At 48.9% G+C, this 26,710-nt stretch overlaps 1 protein-coding gene across 9 annotated transcripts in view; it reads left to right on the top strand.

The window, feature by feature from the left end:
• Nucleotides 1-26,710, top strand: part of SIPA1L3 (signal induced proliferation associated 1 like 3) — a 104,646-nt gene that overhangs the window by 19,338 nt on the left and 58,598 nt on the right. For 6 of the 9 annotated variants that reach the window (XM_072124528.1, XM_072124526.1, XM_072124533.1 and 3 more), the window contains exon 2: nucleotides 19,213-19,328. The exons of 1 other annotated variant lie outside the window; for it this stretch is intronic. The gene's annotated coding sequence lies outside the window, so the exon portion shown is untranslated. Of the gene's footprint in view, nucleotides 1-16,790; nucleotides 16,944-19,212; nucleotides 19,329-25,085; nucleotides 25,105-26,710 lie in introns of those variants that run through there. 2 more of the 9 variants (XM_072124525.1, XM_072124532.1) reach the window with 2 other exon arrangements.

Here is a 26,710-nt window from a genome sequence, read left to right as displayed (position 1 = left end):
TCCCGAGTATAAAATTGCCCCACACATGCAAATAAAATGTTGTATGGGTACGCAGTGAAGCTCAGAAGGGAAAGAGGGGCATTGGCCTTTTAGAAGCCAAATTTGACAGACATCCTTTACATGTGTCAGCATGCATTTAGAGAGCCGTAGTGGTACCAAAACAGAGCGGAACCCCAACAAGTATCACCATTTTGGAAAGCACACCCCTTAGAGAATTTAGCAAGGTGTAATATGTGTATTTGTCCGTAAAGGTGTTTGATTTAATTAGGACTTAAATAGATAAAAGGTGAACATTTTCCTATAAAGGTCGTTGTACCCCTAATTTTTTATAGCCACAAGGGATAAAAAAATGTAATAACCCCTCAAAATGTCTAAACCTATTTCTCTCAAGTGTAGAAGTACCCCACATGTGTATATAAAATGTTGTATGGGCGCACAGTAAAAGGAAAGGGGAATGTTTGCCTTTTAGAAGCCAGATTTGACAGAAATGTTTGACATGCATTTGGAGAACCCTAGTGGTATAAAACAGATAAGAATCCGAAAAGTGACCCTAATCTTTGAATGCACACCCCTTAGAGAATTTTGCAATGTGTAATATATGTATTTGCCCCTACAGGTGAATGATCCAATTAGGCCCTAATCATTAAAAAGGTGAAAATTTTCCTATAAATGTCACTTTACCTCTAATTTTTGTAAGCCACAAGGGATAATATATTAAATAACCCCAAAAAGGTGTAAAACTATTTCTCCCGAGTGTAGAAGTACCCCACATGTGCATATAAAATGCTTTATGGGCGCACAGTAGAGGAAAAGAGGGATGTTTGTCTTTTAGAGGCCAAATTTGTAAGAAATCCTTCACATGTGTCAGGATGCATTTGGAGAGCCGTAGTGGTACCAAAACAGAGGAAAACCCGAAAAGTGACCCTAATTGTTGAATGTACACCCCTTGGGGAATTTAGCAAGGTGTAATATGTGGTGTAGTGTAATACACGTGGTGAAATGAGCATTTTGAACATATAGGTGGTTTCCAAATATGATGTGCAATGGAGTCCAAGATGGAAATTTCAATTATTTCTGGAAAGTTCAGTGCCCGTTATGTGGCGCCCCTTATGAAATAATGGAGGGGTGTAGGGAGCAACAGGAAATAACAGTTGTTACAATTATTCATTTTACCGAAATTAATTCACAATAGGTTGGGCGTGAATTGTGAATGTCTAGTGTATAAGGAGGTAGTATATATCAAGGGACCAACTAAACTTTTGTCACTCTGGAGTTGTCGCAGGTCTCTTAGTAGTATATAGTGTCCATCCTTAGTATATAGTGTCCATCCTTAGTATATAGTGTCCATCCTAACTCCTCTTTTGGAACAGACTCTTTATTGAGTCCTATCATTAGAAGCAGCAGAATTCACCGGGAAAATGCTGTCCTGGCAAAACACAGAAACATCTAAACCAGAGGTACTGGGGCCCCGTCCTTCTTGTCCCAATATTAGTTTCCTAATATCTTTCTCTTGAAAACGGAGAAATGATACTGCAGGACATGCACATTGGAACAGCTCGTAAGAGTTGTACAGCATCATCTGAACAATGTGCACAGCCAGCGCTTTTCTTCGTTTTAGTAGGGAAATTATCGCCAAGTGTTGCTCTTATTCACCTTAGCGATGCCCATTGTGACGAATATTGCTGCTTTTGGCTGGACCAAATCGACCAGCCAATAGCGGCAAACATGGACAGAGGGGGGCAACAAAACCCCTCTGGACCGCAAGGCACAATTGGTGGCTTTCAGGAACAGCCGCCACCCTGCCCCGATCACCGTGTCTACAGACATAGTGACCGATATTACTGACGTCATAAGTAAATTCGCTTCTATTGGCTCGTCTGAATTGATGAGCCAATAGCAGCGATAATAAACTGGGGTTGTGTGGGGGGAACGTAACCCTTCTGGTCCATGGGGCAGGATGGATGGCTGTCAGGAACAGCTGCCGTCTTACCCCAATCAGTGAACAGCCGCCGTCTTACCCTGACCGGTGTTGTAAAGTCACTACTCGCCGCACCGTTCTATAACAACGCTCGTTGGGAATAGGCTATACAATCTTTATTTATTTTTTAAGCAATTTAGACAAATAAGGGCTTATTTTTTGCGAGACGAGATGCACTGTAAAAAAAACTTAATTTTAGTGGGTTTTTAGCTTATTGAAGCAATTTTATTAACTTTTTACGTGTGGAGGAAAATAAAATCATCAATTCTTGTTTTGGATTTTTAGCATTTTTTTGGGGGGTTGTTCACTGTAGCATAACAATAATATATTATCTTTATTCTACGGATCACTACGATTACGGTGATACCTCATTTATATAGTTTTATTTTTATTTTTCCAATTTTATTGAAGGAAAACTAGAATAGAAAAAATTGCATTTGTTTTAGTATTGCCATTTTTATAGCGGCATAATTATAGTATTTTTTGGTTTACGGAGCTGGTTGTAAGCTTATTTTTTGCGTGACAAGTTGCTCTTTTTATTGGTATCATTTTGGTGCTTGTAACTTTTTCGGATCACTTTTTAGAACATTTTTTGTAAAGCAATTTGATAAAAAGTTTTAATTTTTGGCAAGTTTTTGGGTTTTTTTTTTTTACCATGTTCACCGAGCGGGTCCAATTATGATTAGGATTTATTGTACAGATTGTTACGGACGCAGCGATACCAAATAAGTGGGGTTTTTTCGTGATTTAGTGTTTTTTATACTTTATTACTTGTGTAAAGGGAAATGTGGTGTTTGGGGGGACTTTCACTTTCTTTTATTATTTATTTTTACTGTAAAAAACCTTTATTTATTTATTTTTACTTTTTTTACAGGTAATGACATCTAAGCTTGAACAAGTGATCTTCTGATCACTTGTTCAAGCTTTTTTACAGATTACACAGTGCAATACAGATGTATTGCACTGTGTAATGTAAGACACTGAGCATGCTGCGCATGCCCAGTGTCTTACAGCCGGGTCCTGCCAGAAGGCACGGACCCGGCTTCCGGATCAAGATCTTGCAGCCCCGGGCACCGGCAGTCCCGGGGCTGCGATCTGAGCAGCGGACCCCCCCGGTACGCGCCGCGGGGGGGTCCGATTCAGGTAATATAGACATTTAAATGCCTCTGACACGCCGCGGTCAGCGCGACCGCGGCGTGTTAGGGGTTAACACCCGCGATCGGAGAAATCTCCGATCGCGGGTGTTAGAGGCGGATGTCAGCTATAATATATAGCCGACACCCGCAGCTTCTGGCGCCGGCTCCGTTCAGGAGCCGGCGCCAGAAGCTTGACGTAATAGTACTGCATTTTGCGGGAACGCACCTCCCGCGATGCAGTACTATTACGTCAAATGTCGGGAAGGGGTTAATGGGGTTCTGCTTAAGTGCATTTGTGGGTTGCATTGTTCTGCACCGGTGCTGCGGTACCTCTGTTACAGCTCTGATGACATCCGTGTTGTAGATTTAGAATGGTTCATCCATAGACTTTCTTGTAAGTTTATATGAAAAGGATATGCCCCCCCCTTCTCCTCTTTCGGGTTTGGAGCTGAACTTGTGGGTCTGTGTTGGGTTCTACTCTGGAAAATTCATCGCACACAGTCCCCGGCACATCGTTCTGTACTGGTAAAACCACTTTCTGTCACTAAACATCCAGATTTTTATCTATTTTCATCAACATTGTCAGAGGGCGATGAATAGTTTCATGTTAAATCCTACAATAACATAGAATCCTAATTTTGTTTCTCTGATCGCTTTCTTCACATACTGTGCAATGCAGGAATCATGTTGTTATAGAGCAGGAGGAATTGTACATAGTGACCTATCTGCAGGCAGCATGTTATACAGCAGGAGGAGCTGAGCAGATTGTACATAGTGTCCTATCTGCAGGCAGTATGTTATAGAGCAGGAGGAGCTGAGCAGATTGTACATAGTGTCCTATCTGCAGGCAGCATGTTATAAAGCAGGAGGAGCTGAGCAGATTGTACATAGTATCCTATCTGCAGGCAGCATGTTATAGAGCAGGAGGAGCTGAGCAGATTGTACATAGTGTCCTATCTGCAGGCAGCATGTTATAGAGCAGGAGGGGCTGAGCAGATTGTACATAGTGTCCTATCTGCAGGCAGCATGTTATAGAGCAGGAGGGGCTGAGCAGATTGTACATAGTGTCCTATCTGCAGGCAGCATGTTATAGAGCAGGAGGGGCTGAGCAGATTGTACATAGTGTCCTATCTGCAGGCAGCATGTTATAGAGCAGGAGGGGCTGAGCAGATTGTACATAGTGTCCTATCTGCAGGCAGCATGTTATAGAGCAGGAGGGGCTGAGCAGATTGTACACAGTGTCCTATCTGCAGGCAGCATGTTATACAGCAGGAGGAGCTGAGCAGATTGTACATAGTTTCCTATCTGCAGACAGCATGTTATAGAGCAGGAGGAGCTGAGCAGATTGTACATAGTGTCCTATTTGCAGACAGCATGTTATAGAGCAGGAGGAGCTGAGCAGATTGTACATAGTGTCCTATATGCAGGCAGCATGTTATAGAGCAGGAGGAGCTGAGCAGATTGTACACAGTGTCCTATCTGCAGGCAGCATGTTATAGAGCAGGAGGTGCTGAGTAGATTGTACATAGTGTCCTATCTGCAGGCAGCATGTTATAGAGCAGGAGGTGCTGAGTAGATTGTACATAGTGTCCTATCTGCAGGCAGCATGTTATAGATCAGGAGGAGCTGAGCAGATTGTACATAGTGTCCTATCTGCAGGCAGCATGTTATAGAGCAGGAGGAATTGTACATGTCCGTGTCTCTGGCTGACCTCTCCTCCTCCTCCTCCTCTCTCGCCCTCCTCCCTTGGCTCCGTCACTTCTCTCCTGTCCCCATCTCCGCTGTGTATGTTTCGCTGTCACTTTGCACCTACACAAATCTGACATCTTAGACACTCGTCATTGTCACACAGTGCGGCATAAACACAAAGGCTTCAGGGGGCCACCTACCTACCTGCCAGGATCTCACCATCACCTGCTGCTAGATACAAAGGTGTCCTTGTAGTAGTCCTCAGGGTGCAGCACCCAGTGTCCTCCTGTGAATGAGATTTGCATATCGTTTGCTGCTTTGCGTGTAGGTGATACGTCCTGCGTTACTTCTCCGGTCGGAGGATGAACCTTAGTGATTCCTTAGTGATTCCCTTTGACCTCACTGCCCCCGTGCAGGTCCTTGCGGTGCTCGGCGTCTTTGTGGGGCCACGTTGTATTTGGGTCATTGTGCACTTATTTCTCTGTATATTTGTCCTGTATAGATGAATGGGCGCCGCCGTCCTGTTTGCACCGCTGAGATCTGAACATTTGAGCGGGATAATGGTGCCGGCCTGCGCAGGATACGGTGGGAAGCACGGGTGACTTTGGGATTGAGGGATGAATATAGACACTCGGTCGTCTCATGGACAATAACCAAACATTATTATACAGGTAGCGATATCATAGCCTGAGGGTGACCGTGCAAAACAAATATCCGGGGGGGGGGGGACTTCAAGGAATCCTCCACTAGACATCGTCACATCACTGGCCCATAAGAAAAGATGCTCCGGAATTATTTTACTCAGCCGACATGTTCGGTAGGAAGGTTATTGAAGGTAAACGGTGGAAGTGTGGTTATAGGGAACCTGTCAGCAGGTTTGGGACCTCCTTGACCCACCAGAAAGCCTTCATGCCGGGTTCATAACTGATGGTGTTCTGCAGTTTTAAGGCAGTGCAGACCAAGGGGTTCAGGTGGTTCATGCTCAGGGAAGCAAAGTCACTGTCCCGGATCCCGAAAAAGCCTCAAACCAAGGTTCCCTAATTATACAGACCCCCTAAGGCTTGCGTATAGGAGGAGGACTACCCCCTGTGACTCCCCGGGCAGCACCCTGAGTATGAGTGACAGGCCTCCAGTCTCCTCCGTGTTCAGGAGTGTGAGTGACAGTGAATGCTGTATTTCTGGCAGGAATAAGGACTCTATTCTCCATTGTGTCAGGGCTGTGGTATGTGCGTCTCCTCTGTGACGGGGGGGTGGGGGAGAGACATCCCATGAGTGCGCCCCTTACCTGACTGCATCCCGATCAAGGTGATCTCATAGGCTAAAAAGGGATTTATTCTGCCGTCTCTCATCTGTGCTCTGGTGCCACCTTGCTGCTGGTGACTGCTGGTATTGCAGCCATGACCTTATTCATGTGACTGCTACAGCCAGTTACTTACCTAAGCTGCATTTTTTAAACTGGATTTATTGAGTTTTCTTAATATAAAGGCTAAAAACTGTTTATTATGACGTTTCTGATCCGTGCTTTTGTGCTGCCTTGCCGGTGGTTGCTTCTGGTATTGCAGCAATGACCTCATTCATGTGACTGCTGCAGCCAGTTCCTTACCTCTCTGCATTCAGTCCAAAGCGATCTGATAGGCTAAAAGCGGATTACTATGGCGTTTCTGATCCGTGCTCTGGTGCCGCCTTGCCGGTGGTTGCTGCTGGTGCTGTAGCGATGACCTCATTCATGTGACTGCTACAGCCAGTTACTTACCTAATCTGCGTTTAGTCCAATGTGTGATCTCATAGGCTAAAAGCGGGTTATGAGAGCGCCTCGCTGAGCTGTGCTTTGGTGCCGCCTTGCCGGTGGTTGCTACTGTAGCGATGACCTCATTCATGTGACTGCTGCAGCCAGTTCTTTATCTCTTTACTTTCAGTCCAAGGAGATCTCATAGGTTAAACGATTAGTACCGCCGGATTATGATGGCATTTCTGATCCTTGCTCTGGTGCCGCCTTGCCGGTGGTTACTCCTGGTATTGCAGCAATGACCTCATTCATGTGACTGCTGCAGCCAGTTCCTTACCTCTCTGCATTCAGTCCAAGGTGCGATCTCATAGGCTAAAAATGGGTTATGAGAGCGCCTCGCTGAGCTGTGCTTTGGTGCCGCCTTGCCGGTGGTTGCTGCTGGTGCTGCAGCGATGACCTCATTCATGTGGCTGCTGCAGCCAGTTCTTTACCTCTCAGGCGATCTCATAGGCTAAAAGCGGATTATGATGGCATCTCTGATCTGTGCTCTGGTGCCGCCTTGCCGGTGGTGGTTGCTGCTGGTGCTGCAGCGATGACCTCATTCATGTGGCTGCTGCAGCCAGTTCTTTACCTCTCAGGCGATCTCATAGGCTAAAAGCGGATTATGATGGCATCTCTGATCTGTGCTCTGGTGCCGCCTTGCCGGTGGTTGCTTCTGTAGCGATGACCTCATTCATGTGACCTCAGCAGCAATGGTCACATGAGTGACATATCCGAGTGTAGGATATTACTTTATTTTATACCATTCCCTGCCGGACAGTGGTCCCGGGTTATCGGATCAGTCCCATAGTATCTGACATGTAACCTTGAGCCTCCCCTTACATTGCAGGCTGCAGGCCGTGTATCTCCAGTGATTTGTGTGGCTTCACAGCTGCTGGGACATATGTACAATGTAGGATCGTGTTATATGTCCGTGGACCTGCACATTACACCCCCCCCCCCCTCGTTGTGGCTGACCTTGGGACTGACCAGACCTGTGATGCAGCACTGAAGGGGTGTACGGCGTATACTCTGCGCGGAGAGTCTATTAGAGCGGAATGAAGGCAGATGACGGGAGGATATGAACAGTTTTGGCCTGAAGGTGAGGAATGGGAACGCGAGTAACAGCTGCTGTTTGTATAGAGAGGGATCCTAGAGGGCAGCCCCGGAGCCGGAGATATGGAAATGACGGGTCATGGGGTCCCAGCGACTGACAACGAGCTCGTTATTAGCCAACGCCGCCTGTGTTACTGCAAGTTATTCCCTGAACCTCCAAACCTGCATCGTACAGTCCTGCATGTTCTGGATTCTGTGCGTGTGTGCATAGCCCCATGTGCATGAATGTGCTGTCTCCTCTAACTGCTGCAAAATGGTTAACAACACTGCTGTGCTCTGTACTCCCTGTAGCCAGGGGTAGATATTGTCCCTGGAGAGATGTGTAATCAGACCTTTTTGTACGTTGTTAGTAGCAGCAGGACTGTGAAAGATGGATTTATATCCCAAGATTGTAGCTTCTCCACGTGCCTTGGGGGCTTGTTCTCACACTCCTGTGCTGTGTGCTACCTGTAGCCAGTGTTTGGTATTGTCCTTGGAGAGATGAATAATTATACCTTTTGTGCATGTTGTTAGTAGCAGCAGGACTGTGAAAGCTGAATTTATATCACAAGATTGTTGCTTCTCTCAGTGCGCTGGAGGGTGTTTCCTCACACTGCTGTGCTCTGTACTCCCTGTAGCCAGGGGTAGGTATTGTCCCTGGAGAGATGTGTAATCAGACCTTTGTGTGTGTTTGTTAGTAGCAGCAGGAATGTAAAAGATGGCTTTATATTCCAAGATTGTTGCTTCTTTGAGTGCACTGGGGGGTGTTTCCTCACACTGCTGTGCTCTGTACTCCCTGTAGCCAGTGTTGGGTATTGTCCTTGGAGAGATGAATAAATATATTTTTGTGTATGTTGTTGTTAGTAGCAGCAGGACTGTGAAAGATGAATTTATATTCCGAAATTGTAGCTTCTTCGAGTGCTGTAATGCTACCCACTAAGCCAGCATGCTGCAAGGCTGTAGTGCTAACCACTAAGCAACCGTGCTGTAATGCTACCCACTGAGCCACCGCGCTGTAAGGCTGTAATGCTACCCACTGAGCCACCGCGCTGTAAGGCTGTAATGCTACCCACTGAGCCACCGCGCTGTAAGGCTGTAATGCTACCCAGTGAGCCACCGCGCTGTAAGGCTGTAATGCTAACCACTGAGCCACCGTGGTGCTCCACCATACACCGTGTCCTCAGCCCTGACCATATGCCGCCATTATTGTCCATAACATTATTAGGCCGATTAAGCTGAAATTGACCCCATAATCCATCTTTAACCTTCGGTTAGAGGGGCTCGTGGGGTATTTGGGGGGTTTTTGCTTTGCAGACATGAAATCTGTGTAAGTAGATTAGTCGTGTCTGGCCTCCTGGAAGCTTTTAGGCCAATAAATCCCATCTTGATTGTAATTTTAATTAGCCGGGGGAATTAAGGTGGAAGGAATATTCCAGAGCCGCCGTCCAGAAGATTTGGATTTTTGAGATGACAGAAATTCCCTCTCTCGTAGCGAACAGGAGACGGAGAAGACGAGGATCGGCTCCTGGAGATATCGGAGCAAATATTTTCCCTCTGATTGTTGGTTTAGGAAGATGTCGTGCCGTCCCCTGGTCCATATTGTGTCTGGCAGCGGCTGGTACGCTGCAGCGGTGGGGCGCGCGTTTGGTGGGCAGCCGAGCGTGTCCGTGTTTGCATTAGGAAGTGTCACAGTGACTTGTCGTCAGGCCGGTCCAGGCCTTTGTTCCATTAGGTCTCCTTTGTTCTTCCAGGCACAGCCCGGCCCTTATCTTGTCCCAACAAGCTCCTGTCTAACACAACAAGTCTTCAAAGTCTACATTGATGTCTGGGCTCATCCTAATAATGACAATGACCCGGCTGGCAAGTGGGGGCCACACACAAGCGCTAAAGGGGGCGATGGGATAAGTCCTGCGCGCCAGTCAATGACTTTTAGACTGGATAATGGGAACAGCTGCCACAGCAACAAGGTCATGGTGAGCGAAGGGGCAACTATGACCTAAAATGCACCAAAAACTGATGCAAATTTCGTCGGTTTTAGACAAAAAATTTCCATGTTGCATGGGCAGTGCATGTGCAATGCTGTGCCCATTCTCTCCACCAGTCCCATGGAAGGGGTTACCCCTAGACTTAGTGTTGTCTCTTTTCAATGGGATCTGTATTCGGCTTTTCTCCCCCAGTCCCCTAGATGGGGATTCTCATTGGGACGAATGGGGTTACCCCGGCTTTCTGCTATATCCTCCAGTCCCATAGAAGGGCTTGTCCATAGACTTAGTGTTGTCCCTTTCCAATGGGATCTGTACTTGGCCAGTCCCCCAGAGAGCTCGGGGTGGGGTGGGGGGTTCTCATTAGGACCCCTGCTTTCTGTTATATTCGCCAGTCCCATGTGCCTAGATTTAGCATTGTCCTCTTTCAACGTGAGCTGTACTTGGCCGTCTCTGCCAGTCCCATAGAGGACGAATGGCGCTAGCGTTCTCTCCGCTCTATCCTCCCCATTCAACAGAAGCTCCAACAGCCCCGTAGAGGGTAATCTCTGTCCTATAGAAGAGGATATCCCCTTTTTATGGAGCTGTACTCTGCTACCAATACCATAGAGGGGGGGTGGGGGTACTCATTACATTGCATGGCACTACCCGTACCCCTCTGCTGTATGGTCTCATAGAAGGGGGTGTCCCTAGATTCAGTGTTGTCTTGTTTCAGTGGGAGCTGTACTTGGCTATCCCCGCCAGCCCTATAGGCTGAATGGCGCTATCTCTTCTCTTGCCTGTATTCGCAGTCCCATAGAATAGGGTTGTCAGCTTTTAATGGGAGCTGTACTCGGCTATCTTCCCCAGACCCATAGGGGGCGTCCTCATTAGGCTGAATGGCGCGATTTCTTCCCTCGCCTGTATCCGCCAGTCCCATGTCACAGAATTGGCCTAACACCTCGGGTTTTGGGCGCGGGGCTTATCCCCTGCACTCTCAGCCGTTGGGTCTGGATATTGTTGCCTTCCCGTGAGATTGGCAGATTCGGACCCTACATACGGGGGTGGAATCTGCCCGGAGCTCCTGCTGGACGGGTTACTAGGCCGCCCACTGGTAATTTCATTATTCTTCCTCATTGTTGAGTCCTCCATCAATCCTAGGACGGACGGCTTCCCGGCCAAGGAGAGCGGCCTGACCTTGGATGTGTGAGAATCCTATTCTCGGTTAATGTTGCTGATCGTGGAGGGAGAGATCACTGTGAAATATTTGCTGGCAGCAGGAAGAAGGTCGAGTGCATTTCATTCAGGATTGAACATATTACGATTCAGAAATCTAATTTTTTTCGGAGACGCCTACACGCCGGGTGATCGGAGGAATGTGCAGGATTTGCCTTTGAGGTTACGTTTACAATTTTGCGTACATCATAATAATAATAATAATTCTTTATATAGCGCACACAGATTCCTCAGCGCTGCACAGAGTTTGCCAAATCGGTACCAGTCCCCAATGGGGCTCACAATCTAATCACCTACCAGTATGTTTTGGAGTGTGGGAGGAAACCGGAGGACCCGGAGGAAACCTGCACAAACACAGAAAGAACATACTAACTCTTTACTGATGTTGACCTGTGTGGGACTTAAACCCAGGACCCCAGCGCTACAAGGCTGTAGTGCTACCCACTTAGCCACCGTGCTGCAAGACTGTAATGCTAACCACTGAGCCTCCATGCTGCCCATACAGCTTGGCAACACACTGACGGCCCATGGATTACAAAATTGGAACTCATTTACGTTTAGGGAACATTACTATGTCGCCTTGGGGTCTCGCTGTGCATTATAGTGCATCTAATAAATAATTTATTGTTCATGTGGTGCAAATACTGGCTGCAAAATTGCATCTTTGTGGGTCTTACAATCCATCTGTTCTCTGGGAGGCAGAGGCAGTGTAACAGCCTGTGAAGCTACAGCACTGAGGGGCTCTGGTAACGCCCCATGGAGTCCCTCAGGCTCATTAGCATAATTTTAAAAAGTTGATTTTAGAAAGGAGGAGGCCGTGGATAGCAAATAAGTAGATAAGCACAGTCACGGTGCTGGATCTATGGGTAAGTGCCCCTAGGTTATCATTGCTGGATTTCGATGGTAATTTCCTTTAAGCCTATGCACGCTCAGACCTTACGGCGTGCAGATTTGTCGCGCGGTTTTACCAATGGGGAATCTGCAGCGTGTTCCAGTTTAACAAATCTCATTTGCACGCTGCGGAAAATGTTCATGGATAAATTGCCATTTTCACAGTGAATTTCCCGCAGGGGGGTGCGGGAGCTGTGCACGCTCTATAGGCTCCAATTTTTGTTTTTTTAAAAATTTTCACTTTATGCCAATTTCCATTTTTTGTAGAGGACACTGCAGGTTTTCGATTGCACAGAATACACTACATGTGCACTCGGGGATCTAGAGACTGACCCCCACGATGGAGTCTCATGTAGACGTTGATTTGGCAGGGTTTGGGTTAAAGCTTTTGGTTATCTGCGGTCAGTAGTTTCGGTCGAGTCATTTATTAACCTGCGGCGTTAGCTATTACCCGGCTGACTGTGCTGGAGATTAATGGGGGAGAAGGGAAATCATTCACGCCTTGTGCTGCTTCTTCCCAGCTCTGGGACCGTCTAGTTCTGTCTTGCAGGGTGACTAGTGGGAGCAGCACCGCCCCCATGACTCTTAAAGGCGCCAAACTGATACCGAATACTGAAATGTTGTCCCATTTAAAAATGTCTTTGATTTTCCTGTGTTGGTTTTGGAGAGACGTCTTGTGCGAGTTTATAGGGTCTAGACAAAGGATGCATGAAGATATTTTTTTTTGCTTGCTTAAAGGAACAGTTCTTGGATCTATTTCTAGATCTGGTTATTAGGAAAATCCATGGTCACGCTACGCTCTGTACCTACAGTTTGTGTGGTGTAATCGCAGATAAGGGAAGTCCAGCAGCACTTATGGAAGCTTAAAGGACCATCTCGAGCCCCCCCCCCCCAGAGGAGATGGGACAATCCCTTTAATCAAATTTGCAACAATATAAATAAGCATTTTGAGCTTATTCAGCTTCAGGAAAAGGGGTGTGGCCTAAGTTGCTTGCATATATTAAGACAACTCCTAAGAGCCCCACTGTGGTAAACATCTTATATTTGTCATCCGTGGCCTCCTGCCTTCTAAAAACAACTTTTAAATTATGCTAATGAGCAACAAGGGCTCCTGGTCGGTTTTCAGAGCCCCTCTGTGCTGTGCTGTTACACCATGCAAGTAGCACTTCTCTCCTCCTACTGAGTGCTGCAACTTACTGTGGCAGAGGGAGGGGGAGACAGTGTAACAGCCTGTGAATCTGCAGCACGGAGGGGCTCTGCTAATGCCCCCAGAGCCTTTCTGGCTCATTAGCATAACTTTTGAAGTTGATTTTAGAAGGAAGGAGACCATGGATAAGAAATATAACATTCTAAGCACAGTCACAGTGCCTGGAGCTACAAGTAAGGCCTCATTCACACGGCCGCTGGGGGACTATATACGTCCCCCATAGGCTGGCAATGGGCGCACGGAGCAGTATGGAGCGGTACGGTGCGGCACATGTGTTCCGTACCTGGGGAAAAGATTGGACTACGGTACAGCTGGAATGTAGCCTAAGTGTTCCTGGTTTATTCATGCTTGATTGTGATTTCCTTTAAGCGGACCCCCCTAGGACACCCGGACAGTAAGTTTGGGGCCCCCTGACTCTCTCAATGGCAAATGCTGGGTGCACGGACATTTTGGATATGTTGAATTTTTGATGCGCTCCAGCGACATAAGGAACCATTATAAGGTCTGACAGCGGCTCACTCCCTTCTCCCAATGTAGAGCACATGCACACTCTGCTACTCTGCCTGTGTATGGTTGGGTCAGGAGGAATGGGTTCTTTTGATCTGTATTTTGGGGAAGGTGCGGGTTACCTCCTCTCTAAGTATTTCCCTAGGCAGATTATCCTCCAAAAACAAGGAGTGACACAAGGAGTGACACTCGATCTGCTGTAGGATTACGTGTCGGACTCTTTGATGTCCGTGAGATGTAAGATGAGACTCCGGATAAGGCAGAATCTGAGGTTTCCCGGTGTTGGGAGATGCTGTAGTTTGTGTATTGCAGAATATTGGATGTGTTGGGGAGGTCTCTGGACGCCCCTGAGCACCCCTAGTACTTGGCACGGCCCTTGCTTCTGCTGTGCACATGGCACCTACCTTGCTGGCAGCGTGGGGTTGTTCTGTGGCCGCCTGTGCGTGGGCTCCTTCTCTGCTGCTTCCTGATATTCCGATCTACCAGCTGCTCTATATCCCGGGAGAAGGTAGAGGATTGGGATCATGTGTTGTCCAAAAAGCTTGCAATCTATCATGGTAAGTGGAGACAATGTCTATAGAGCACTGGATGGGGCAGGTCACATCTGCCGGACGTGTATGAAATCTCTATACAAAGGTCCACGAAAAGGTGCCACAGATTTGTATGAGAGCCACGTTTATTACCTTGTGTGAATACAGCCTTAGGGGGTTTCCTGTATGTAGGATATCTGGATGGTATGTAATGTGGGGGTGTACCAGTTCTGCTTTAGTGGCATGTGGTTGGATCGGTCATGTTTTATTCAATATGCCCAATCCCTTGACCACAGCTTATTCCTCCGATAACACTCTCGTAAGTACATGCACTCTCAGTCAGGACACCAGTACAAATATGGGAGCATCTAGTCTGCTGCCGTCATGGCGCTGTTCACACATTGCATTTACCGGTACATTGTGCTAACATTGAGTAAATGGTTTGTAAACTCATTAACACAATGTAAATGGAATGTAAACGCTCTGTAAAAGAAATACATTGTTTCTAAACTCAATTTAGAGGCAAAATATGAACGAGGCCTCGGGTTGCGTTCAAACGCAATACAACAGATGTACAGAATATGTGCGCAAATGTATTGCATCTTAAAACTCCATGTAAATTGCCACATGTGAACGCGGCCTGAGAGTGCTCGAGACCCCATGTGAATCCCCAGAAACAACTGCCCCAAATTTGCAATGAAGCCGCGTCTATTACATTCAGATTTTGAGCTTCACCTGTAGATTGGATTCAAGTACAAAAGCCAATTTTACACAGTGCGGATGAGTAACCCCTATGTCTGTAGAGCTGCCCTGTGCTGCTCTTTAGCCCCTCCCCCATGTCTGTAGTGCTGCTCTTTAGCCCCTCCCCCATGTCTGTAGTGCTGCTCTTTAGCCCCTCCCCCATGTCTGTAGTGCTGCTCTTTAGCCCCTCCCCCATGTCTGTAGTGCTGCTCTTTAGCCCCTCCCCCATGTCTGTAGTGCTGCCCTGTGCTGCTCTTTAGCCCCTCCCCACAGTTAGTAGGCGCTGGTTTTGATTGGCTTAAAGGGAACCTGTCGCCGTGTATTTTCATGGTTCCTTTGTGTATTCTGTACATTGCAGCTTCGACCCAAAAAACACTTTTATTCAGCCCAGTAAATCTCTGATCGATGCAGTCAAGGAGGCGGGAGACCAGTCAAGTCCTTTCCCGACCCCTCACAGCGGCTGTGCCCGGAAAACCCCACACGTCCCTTGGCACTGCCCCCCGGTTCACTTCAATGCGCTCATGTTGTAAACTCTGCGCATGCGCACGTCGAAGCATGGCCAGCCAGCTCTCAGACCTACCCAGCACCATACATCCTGCTCAAACATGCGCTGAGTTTTCAAACACCGAGCGCAGTGACATGAACAGGCGGCTGTGTCAAGGTACGTGTGGCTGAATAAGTATTTTTGGGACCGACATAAAACACAAAGGAACAATGAAAATACAATGACAGTCATCTAGAAGGTCCTGTGAGGGGTTTATAGTGTGGTGCTATGCTGACAGGTTCCCTTTAAAGGAAATCTACCACCAGGATGAAAAGCGCACTTACAGGATCCTGCCAGAGGGGACGCACACCAGTAAGTCAGTGTGCTTGGTTTACAATCCTGCATCCTGGTGGTAGATTTCCTTTGAAGACCCGCCCAAAGCACTTGTAGAGCTGCAAACCTGGATTAAAAAAATAAATTAATAAAAATGAATTGTTTACGGTCCTGTTGCTATGCACTGCACGCGCAGAGGCTGCATGGATCTCCAGGGCCTATACTGAACACTGTCTTCATTTTATCATGGTCAAAACTGATGACAGGTTCCCTTTAGTGAGCAAGTCTTTAGAATCATGCAATACTGCTGGTGAAATCTACAGCGGGAACCTGCAAAATAAATGGAAAGTCCACCCTCCTGGTTAGAGTAGATTCCATCGGATTGAATTAGTATGGGGGGGGGGGGGGGGGGGGCGCGCATTTGACTGCTCGGGCTCCTGCAGCCATCAGAACCGAGACCCATAAGAAGGGACCTGGGATTCTGGGACTCACCATAGGATATAGTGTTGGCCGAGCATGCGCAGCAGCCACTCCCTGCACATGGTGCACCTTATAGACAGCGCATGAATCTTGTATAGTATACGGTGGATGAGTGAGTAGCACTTCTGCCTTGCAGTGCTGGAGTCCTGGGTCCCACTCAGGTCAACATCTGCAAAGAGTTTGTATGTTCTTGTGTTTGTGTGAGTTTCCTTTGGGTCCTCCAGTTTCCTCCCACACTCCAGAACAGACTGGTAGTTGATTAGATTGTGAGCCCCATTGGAGACAGGGACTGATTGGTCATGCAGCGCTGCGTAATCTGTGTGCGCTATATAAAGAATTATTATTATTATTATCTGTGTCGCATTTGTCCTGTACAATGCACATTTGCCAGGACAGACAGAAGAAGATATCAGACGACTTATTTTGTTATGCGTCTCCATAGTAACAGACTACAAATAAATGAAATCTTGCAGAATTGTTGCAGAATTGTTGCAATAATAAAAAACAACAGGTTGTTAAAATGGACACGACCTTTAAGTCATAACTTATAAGGTTGTAGCGGTGTCCTTTAAGCATGGCCTGCCCCTTTAAATTCCCCTCCCCCCCTCATTAGATCACTTTCTTCCCGTGTCGGATCGCTCCCTGAACCTATTAAACTTACCTGGGACTTATCCGGCAGCCCATTATAGCCGTCCTGGCGGTGGGCAGCCCCGTCCATGCGCTTTCCAGGCGCAGCTGTAACGTGTAGAAGTCGTGCATTGTCTGCTGTGTGTGTGGGAGGGGGATCTGATCCCACTTAGTATTCAGCAGACGAGGATGGTAGTATTACTAGGCAGCCCACGGCTCCGCTGCCTCCTCTCATTCACCGGACTGGATATCCAGGGAGAGGACGGATCCTATGGAATGGCAGGTAGGGCTGATGCGTGTGTATGACACTTGTATGTGTGGGGCATGGTGCTGCAGGATTACTCCATACTGCAGCACACTGAGTATTATACAGCAGCGATACTACCTGTTATAGCAGCGCAGAGTTTCCGTAGCACCCCCCCCCCCCCAATCCTGTGTTTGCTTTGCTCGGATATCCTACGGATAGCTATGATTTATGGCCGGAGCATCCGACGTGCTTATTACTGGACCACGCTTCACTATATATTAATCAGCGGGTGAAGGGATACAGGCGGTAGCAGCAGCGTCGTTGCAGCTCCCTGGGGGCCGCTTTACGTTCATCCTATGGCGCCCGCATTTAATAGCCATTTCGGAGCAGGTCCTGCTGTGCCAGCTCTTTCCCGTCTCTCCGCATGCTGCTGGGGCGGAGCTTATGAAATTACATCACCCGCCATAAAGTGATGTCATGCTGAAGTTGATGTTCATCTCCTGGGCACAGCGGCACGCAGTATAAATATTTTACAGGGGCAGGGGACGGACGCTGCGCGGTACCGCAGGCAATGGGGAATGTCGTACGGCAACCAGCAAAGTTCATACGGTCGCCTTGAATAATTTAGGAGAATTCTGCAATGAAATCCTCCCGTAACCATTGAAGGATTCGATACGTCAGTGCTGGGTAACAATAGGGAGCTACGGGATAATGGACGTCATGGTTTGACCTCCTGGAGACGCGCCGTGTGATGATTCCTCATCCTATCCCACTGGGAACGTCACCCTGGATACAGCTCTGGTGTTCCTGTGTAGCAGCAAATATGTAGGAAGATCGGACGTCTTTGGAAATGTTGATACTGGAAGCCGTAACGTATTTGTGCACTTGCAATATATTGTACAATATTGAATAACGTAGCTTCATTCTTACAAAAACAGCGCCACTCCTATACTGAGGCGATGTGCGGTACTGTAGTTTAGATGCTGAGATGCCCAACTCGTCCTCTTCACAATTTCACCACCGCTCCTCGCGTTACGCGTGTGATAGGCTGGGGGGGGGGGGGGAGCTTGGAGACCACGGGTGTAAATAATGGATTAGGGATTAAGATTAATGGCTTTTCGTTAACTTTTAGTCCATAAATGTTTTATCGTTGGGCGTCCGTGGACATGAGAGCATTTCTTGTGCTGGTTGTTTGTATGAATAGGTCAATCAAACGATGAATAAATTCCGCGTTCTTGGATTTAGGAAGTAGGGTGCAGGGGGACTCCGTCACATAGGAAGTAGGGTGCAGGGGGACTCCGTCACATAGGAAGTAGGGTGCAGGGGGACTCCGTCACATAGGAAGTAGGGTGCAGGGGGACTCCGTCACATAGGAAGTAGGGTGCAGGGGGACTCCGTCACATAGGAAGTAGGGTGCAGGGGGACTCCGTCACATAGGAAGTAGGGTGCAGGGGGACTCCGTCACATAGGAAGTAGGGTGCAGGGGGACTCCGTCACATAGGAAGTAGGGTGCAGGGGGACTCCGTCACATAGGAAGTAGGGTGCAGGGGGACTCCGTCACATAGGAAGTAGGGTGCAGGGGGACTCCGTCACATAGGAAGTAGGGTGCAGGGGGACTCCGTCACATAGGAAGTAGGGTGCAGGGGGACTCCGTCACATAAGAAGTAGGGTGCAGCGGAGGCTCCGTCACGCAAGAAGTAGGGTGCAGCGGAGGCTCCGTCACGCAGGAAGTAGGGTGCAGCAGGGATCGGGACTGTAAGGAGCACAATGTAAACCTATAATTTCGTAACCCCTGTATTTTATATCACATGACTGGTAGTTGAGGTTTTATGAAGGGGGTGCACATGCTGCAGATTTATGTTCTAGGGGTGACGTTGTGTATTATGTATTACTGAGCGTATCATAGGGATCTCGGTGATGGAAAAACGTGTGTCGCCGCAGTGGAAAAACCGCCGGTGACGTTTGTGGTTGTCGTAGGGCCGGCAGAAGTTATCATTGAGGACTGAGGTGGGTTTTTCATGAAGCCGCTTCCCTTAGTTACACGTATTCGTCAGGTTATGTCGTCAGAACGCTCGTAGACGCGTTGTCTCTGTTTCGGTCGTCATCCCTTTGCAGCGCCTTGCACCGGCCGCCATGACTTATGGCCTGGGTTGAAATTGAGATGGGCTGCAGGCGCCTGTGGTTGGCGCGGTTGTCGGGCACGCGGATGATGATAAATCGGGCCGGTGCGCCGCCCTGTCGGATGTGTAGAGATTGTGTTGTCTTTCCCGTACTGTACAGTGAATATCCATCTTTCTATCTGCAGATACAGAAATCCCATTGTTGCCTTATCCGCACTTCCCCACCTTGGATCTGAGCCGGAGGATTACACGTGGATGGCGGCTTGAGACGCCCCTGAAGAAGGATTAAGGGAACCTAAATGTGAGTGCAGATTTATGTTTCATTCTCGTGGTATCACAGGTCGGGGTTCAGCACCCGTCCCCAGTACTTCACAGCAACCACGGGCGCCCAATCTAAGGGAACGCAGGTGTTAGCGCAGCGCCATTCTCTGTGTAGTGGCCACGCCGGGTTACTGCAGCTGGTGATGCAGTAGGTTTCTTCGAGACCTGCAGATTTATCTGCTGGATAGACGAGTATACGCTCACTAATCCGGAGGAGGCGGAGCCATGCAGAGCCGTCATATTTTTCCACTCGTTAAATTTTTTTCTATATAATTTTTTTTTTTCCTCCCACTGACGAGCCAATTTCTGTAACGTGCAAAAGAAAATAATGTGTCTGTATAAATAAAGCTGCGTTGTGTCTGTACTGCGCTCGGCGCCGGCTTTACGTGGTTTGAGTAATCCACACTTTGGATTAAAGGATTTTTTTTTTTTAGCGAGATTGTCGCTGCTCGGAGGAGAGAATATAAAACCATTAGCGGAGGAGATTGAATGTTCTCTGCTGGAGGAGAGGACAGTGGGCGCTTCTGTTACTATAGGGGCTTATTGTGCGCTGTGGAGCCCCTGAGGCTCCACTTGTGTCCCTTATGTAGAGGTCGAGCCTTTGCTTCTTCTGTGTAGGCAGATACTTAAGTCTCTATCAAAAATATCAAATAGGCCCTCGAGTTGTCGCCAATTACTCAATGAGTTGCTTCATTATTTTTTCTATACTATGTAGAGGGGACAACTTACTGATTGGTGGGAGTCCCCGGTTGTGGGGTCTTGAGAGCAGGAAGGGTCGTACCCTAAATGAGTAGAGCAGCTGATTGCACATGAAGATGGCTGCACCCAGTACTGGGCTACTCCTTCAGTCACAGGAACGGCACGTGCATGCTCAGCCTACCAGTTGATTAATTTGGGATATGAATATAGCACCTGGTGGCACATGCGTCCTATGGCACTTACGTAGATGGCTGGACGCAGTATTTGTCTACTTTCAGCAGTACTATAGACAGTGAGTGGAGAGCCAAGCTCCCCCCGTCTTCATCTGTGCAGATATCTCCAGTAGCCATGCCCCCTATGGCACTGCCAGAGACAGCTGAGCGCTCAGTTACTTCCATCATAGACGGTGAATGGAAGGGCAGCGTGCATTCTCTATTAATTTCGGGGACAGCGGACCCCTCGTCTGGGTCTGAGCAAGTACTTCTAAATGAATAGAGCAGCTGGTTGCACATGCCCCCTATGGCACCACCAGACACAGCTGAGCGCAGCGCTCGGCTACTTCCATTAGTGCCATAGACCGTAAATGGAACTGAAATTCACATGCTCAACCTACAAATCTATACATTTGGGGTACAGCGGATCCCTGTTCTCTTGATCTGAACAAGTAAGTAGAGCAGCTGTGTGCACATGCGCCCTATGGCACCACCAGAGACAGCTGAGCACAGCGCTCGGCTACTTCCATCGCTGCCATAGACCCTGAATGCAATCTGCCCCAATGCTCTTGGATTTGTCAATAAGTAGAGGCTTTGTTCTGGTAGGTTTTTATTTCCAGAGGTTATTTGGTCTCCAGGGCACAATTTCTTTGACCTCTAAGGACCCTTATTTCTCACTTACCCAGTTCCAGTACATTCCCCAGGGCTCGATTCAGAGGAAGTGAAACATCCGATTATAAGAATCCAGGAAGGTTCCGTCTGGGAATGACGAGTCGTTACATTGTTCCATGGGATCCTAAAGAGTGATAGACGCACAAAGCTCCATAGAAACCTGGGAATCTGCAGAAGATGAGGCGACTTCTCCGACACTATTCGGTGTTTTTTTGTTTCTTAGTCATCTGGGTGATGATGCGAACGCACGATTTCCAGATGATTATGAGCAAAATTACATCTTGGCACATTGTGTAATTAAAGGGGCAGCAACAGAGCGACCCCTTTTATTGTGTTTCAGTGGACGTTTTTGGCACGAGTTTTAGATTTCCAACTGAGGTCTAACTACAGGTCCCAGCATGTCCCCGCAGCTGTACAGAAGCTGGAGAGGTCACAGGTTGGAAGTAAACTTCATCTCTGGAGCGATTCCAAGAGGATTACACAGTCTGCAGCCGTGGAAATAACACTGATAATCGTGTGTTCGATACTCATGTGATACTCGTGATGTAAACCAAGAATAGAGGGCAATAGCTGCTGTAGACTGACACACAAGGTGGGTGCTTAGAGGGGCCCTCCACTCCCTGATGGCCAATGCAGGGGCAGCCTACCTACTATACATGGAGATTATCCGCTGCTACAGATGCTTGTATCCAGCTGGCTCCATTCTCTGCATTGAAAACGCGTGCATGCTCCACCGAGATGAGTGTACATGTATATGGGAGCGGATAGGAAGAGTTATTGTCAGCTAATGGTTATCTAAGGCGTATAAGGAGCATTACGTGCGTTTCATATTCTCAGTCAACAGTGATTGTGCTCTGGTAGAGGTCAATGGATAAAAACACATGTCCATAGAATGTGCAGGTTGTCAGAGGATGCATGTCCGCAGATAATGCAGAATGTTGAGTGCCTGTCCATAGAGAATGCAGGTTGTTCGATTGTGCGTGTCCCTAGAGCATGCAAGTTATTAGAGCTTTAAGGTTTTCGGAGGGTGCCTGTCCGCGGGGCGGTCAGCTTGCCGGAGGGTGCCTGTCCGCGGGGCGGTCGGCTTGCCGGAGGGTGCCTGTCCGCGGGGCGGTCGGCTTGCCGGAGGGTGCCTGTCCGCGGGGCGGTCGGCTTGCCGGAGGGTGCCTGTCCGCGGGGCGGTCGGCTTGCCGGAGGGTGCCTGTCCGCGGGGCGGTCGGCTTGCCGGAGGGTGCCTGTCCGCGGGGCGGTCGGCTTGCCGGAGGGTGCCTGTCCGCGGGGCGGTCGGCTTGCCGGAGGGTGCCTGTCCGCGGGGCGGTCGGCTTGCCGGAGGGTGCCTGTCCGCGGGGCGGTCGGCTTGCCGGAGGGTGCCTGTCCGCGGGGCGGTCGGCTTGCCGGAGGGTGCCTGTCCGCGGGGCGGTCGGCTTGCCGGAGGGTGCCTGTCCGCGGGGCGGGCGGCTTGCCGGAGGGTGCCTGTCCGCGGGGCGGGCGGCTTGCCGGAGGGTGCCTGTCCGCGGGGCGGGCGGCTTGCCGGAGGGTGCCTGTCCGCGGGGCGGGCGGCTTGCCGGAGGGTGCCTGTCCGCGGGGCGGGCGGCTTGCCGGAGGGTGCCTGTCCGCGGGGCGGGCGGCTTGCCGGAGGGTGCCTGTCCGCGGGGCGGGCGGCTTGCCGGAGGGTGCCTGTCCGCGGGGCGGGCGGCTTGCCGGAGGGTGCCTGTCCGCGGGGCGGGCGGCTTGCCGGAGGGTGCCTGTCCTTAGATTGTGCAGTCCTAATGGCATTTGTCTGTTCTCTGTTGTTGCCTCTTTGTTAACAAAACTTTTGTATCCGGAAAGACTTGTTTTGTTTTGTTTGGGGGGAGGAAAAAAAAGAAAAATTACAGTAACTACAATTGTCACAATCCATAAGTTTAGGACTTGCAGGTTTTTTTCTCTGTTTGCTTTAGGACTTCAGTCATTTCCACTGCAAGAAAAGGGATTGTCAAACAGTCAATTATTTGACACGGATCCACTTCCTCCCCCCACGTCTTGCTCACAATGAAGCTTTGTCTCAACGTTCCCAACTCCGGGCTTTCCAAGAAGGGCCTCAAATAACATGGATCCGTCTGAAAGGAGGGCTGGGGGTTTGTCTTTATGACCGGCACCAGTTCCCCCCGTGCGTTTCTAGTGCATATCAGGGTGACGGGTGTCATATGCTACATTAATAGCTCTTTGTCCCCCTAATCCCTGGGTCTCTCTTTCAAGACAGAATTTCAAAGCCGCTTGTTTTTATTGCACGGAGACGCAGCGGTCCCCCCCCCCCTGGCAGCTGCGCATGAAGTGACTTATATAGTGCAGCGCTCCTTACACTATGTGACTGTCCAGGAGGAGGCCTACCGGGTGGCGGGGACCGATAGGGGAGATTATACATGGGGAGACACTGTTATGGGGTCATAACAGAGACCCCAGGCAGAACTACAGAGGGTTAAAGTTCTGGAGACTATGTAGCAGTTTCCACCTACGTATAGAAAAATCTGATTTATAAGGCATCAGGCCAAGAGGGGGGATCACAGGTTCCGGATATAGCAAGTTTTTGTTTTTCTTTTTTATGGTGTGATGTCCAAGATCCAAGAATATGGAATCCTGGCTCCAGGTTCCCCCCCAAAAATCCAGGCTGATTCTCAAGCGTTAAAATTATATTCCAGAACCGTAACGTTTGGGCCAGTAGAATGGAAGACTTGAAATACACAGACGGGTTTAGGTTTAGGTGCAGTTTTTGGAGACAAAGTCAGAGGTGGATTGAGAAGATGAAAAATGTGACTTGTTTCTGCTGGATCCGTTTTGTGTTTTGGCTTTGACCCCAAAAACTGCCCCTCCTACGTGATTCCGGAAGGCTACGTTTTTGCTAGAAATGTTCTACCTCGTACAGTGGCCTTTTATGTGGAGTTGCCGGAAATCCTGATCCAAGTGACCTGTGGCCCCAGTGTCCGACTGATGTCCCGGAGGTCCTCGAACCCCTAGGGAAGAAATCCTAGTAGCTCCCAAAGGGAGGATTCTTCTTCTGTACTTGTGAGGGTCTTTTTGGGTTAGTCTGGGCCCTCGGGAGGAGCCTCTGGAGCTCTGGTGGGGCAGTGCGGACCGATGGGTCAACTCTAAGCCGATTCAGCTTCTTCCCAAAATCATCAAAGTATAGTTAGGGGGTAGCGGGTAGACCTTCTAGCCTAGACAGAGGTCCTGTGCCAGATCCGAGGCTCGCTCGGGACACAGCCAGCTGCATATTTTTGGAAGAGGTTACATTTCTCTAGTGCCTCCTATAGGGAATATGCAAGGAGCTTGCAGGATGTAAGTGTGAACACGTCCCTAGACTGGATGCAGGGGGTAAGTGTGAACATGTCCCTAGACTAGATGCAGGAGGTAAGTGTGAACACGTCCCTAGACTAGATGCAGGGGGTAAGTGTGAACACGTCCCTAGACTGGATGCAGGAGGTAAGTGTGAACACGTCCCTAGACTAGATGCAGGAGGTAAGTGTGAACACGTCCCTAGACTAGATGCAGGAGGTAAGTGTGAACACGTCCCTAGACTAGATGCTACCTGTCTTCTGTACATGGTGGAGCACCCGTGTGTGTCCTGGTTACATTCCTGACTACGTGTGGCTGCACTATGGTGTCCTTGTTCTCCCTGTGAGCAGCAGGATGTACGTCTGAGTCAGTCGGTGCCTCCACCCTCCGCGGCTCGGGCACCCTTTCAGTGCTAGCAAATCTCTGGGCCTGGCGTATGCAGGGTGCACAAAGCCGCAGGGGTGACTTACTGCCAAAACCAGGGATCATCCCTTCTATGAGGACTCTGGATCCCGGTGCAGGGACGGCAGCCATAAGCTTTGTGTGTGTGTGTATATATATATATCTCTTCAGATACTGGATGGAGGAAAAAACTATTATAATTTTTGGACTGTGTTGTTTTGGACTGTGTTGCTTGCCGCAAGCATTGGCCGCCGGCATGTGATTGAAGACGGGTGATAGTAAGGCGGCCATGTTGCTGGGGGGGGGGGGTATGCCCAAACAGATGATATCAGCCGGATCGCAGTCACAGCACAAGGCAGAATCCTCTATACGTCTCCTCCATAGTAGTCTCTCCGAGAGCTTTCCACCTGCATGGAGATGAGCGCGTGGAATGTGTCCACAACACCCGGAATATTTAAGGTATTTCACTGTTTTTACTAAATCTCTGCCCTTAGGGGCTCATCGCAAAACTCCATCCCCCCCCCCCCCCCAAAGAGTTTCTGTGAAGTTACTCAACATTGCAAGAAATAGAAGAGATCGGAACGTGACGACTAGATGCAAGGATCCCCCCGGGGGCTGAGGGGAGACCACAGAGGGACCCGTTCCGCAGCCATTTACCGAGGACCGCAGCGGGGTCCTGATTTTAGATACCGGACCACAGAATTAGTTTTGCTTGTGATTATGACTTTGTGATGATCAGTCAGGAGAGGGGGGGGGATTGTCAGCTTTTATGTTATATAAAGAAAATTGGGGGAAAAAAAGCACCAAGTGGAGATGATTTTGGAATTTGCAGGTGAGGAAATGGGATACATTTTGGTAGAAGTTACGGCGCTGGATGATGGCGATGTGCAAGGATGTAATTTTCTGCTTGTTGTTCCATCTGTAAGAGAAAACCTCTGCTGCCAGGCATCGGGACTGTGATAATCTTCTTATGTTCCCACAGCCTCCTGCCTAATAAAATCAACTTTTAAAATTATAATCTCTAAGATTTACCAGAGCCCTTCCATTTTCCAGATTCAGAGGCTGTTACACTGTCTCCTCCCCTCTGCTTCCTCAGCACTCCTCCTCCTCCTCCTCCTCCTCCTCCTCCTCCTCCTCCTCCTCCTCCTCCTCCCTCTGCCTGATCTCACTGCAGCACAGGAAGTTTCAGCACACAGTAGGAGGAGGAAGTGCTCCTGCACAGTGTAACAGCCAGTGAAGCTACAGCATGGACGGGCTGTGGTGATGCCCCCTTTAGCCCTTCTGTCCCATTAGCATAATTTTTAACATTGATTTTAGAAGGAAGGAGGCCTTGGATAACAAAAACTATTCACAGTCCCGGTGCCTGGATCTATGAGTAAGTGCTCCTGGTTCATGATGATGGATTTTGGTGGTAGATTTCCCTGTAAGCGTGTGGTGGGCATGTGTCGGGCAGCAAATCAGAGGAGGCAGAGCTGCAGAGGGAGGCACAGAGCAGCGGTCTGAAACAATGATGTCACAGGAGGCGTGTCTTTGACTACCTCATACTTCCTCTAGTCATTCCACAGTCACAGATCTGTCCTAATAGACTGGAGCTAAAAATAGCCGAAAATCTTGGCTTCTAGGGCCCGACAATTTCTATAAATGGATTTCATAGGAAAATGGCGCCTCCCCTGTGTGTACGTTGTCGTGAATGAGGTTGGGCTGCAATATCACATTCAGCCTGTGGACAGGTGTGGCGCTGTTTCTGGAAAACACCTGCATTTGTGAAGTTTTTGGGGGGAGGCTGCTCGGCCTCTTCTCAGAGTCTTAGAACTTTTATAAAGCACCGCAAACTTAGTGCAAAAGTTCATTATCGTTCAGGACTCTGGAAAAGTTGGGTGTTATTGTCTTTTTAGGGTTAAGTGGTGTAGCCTTGGCAGGTAAGCCAGGCAGGTGACCTTGGGACAGGAAGGCTGTGTGTGTTGTTGTAACCTTCTCCTCACCTCCGCGTTCCTCCTCCATGCGCCTGCTCTGAGTATCTGATATTTTGGTGAGCGCCGCTGCAGGTTCGGCTGGTTTTTCCTCT

The sequence above is a fragment of the Engystomops pustulosus genome, chromosome 9, assembly GCF_040894005.1.
Source record: "Engystomops pustulosus chromosome 9, aEngPut4.maternal, whole genome shotgun sequence".
NCBI lineage: Eukaryota > Metazoa > Chordata > Amphibia > Anura > Leptodactylidae > Engystomops > Engystomops pustulosus.
Note: the sequence above shows the minus strand (reverse complement) of the source record. Positions and strands in the feature narration are given on the sequence as shown.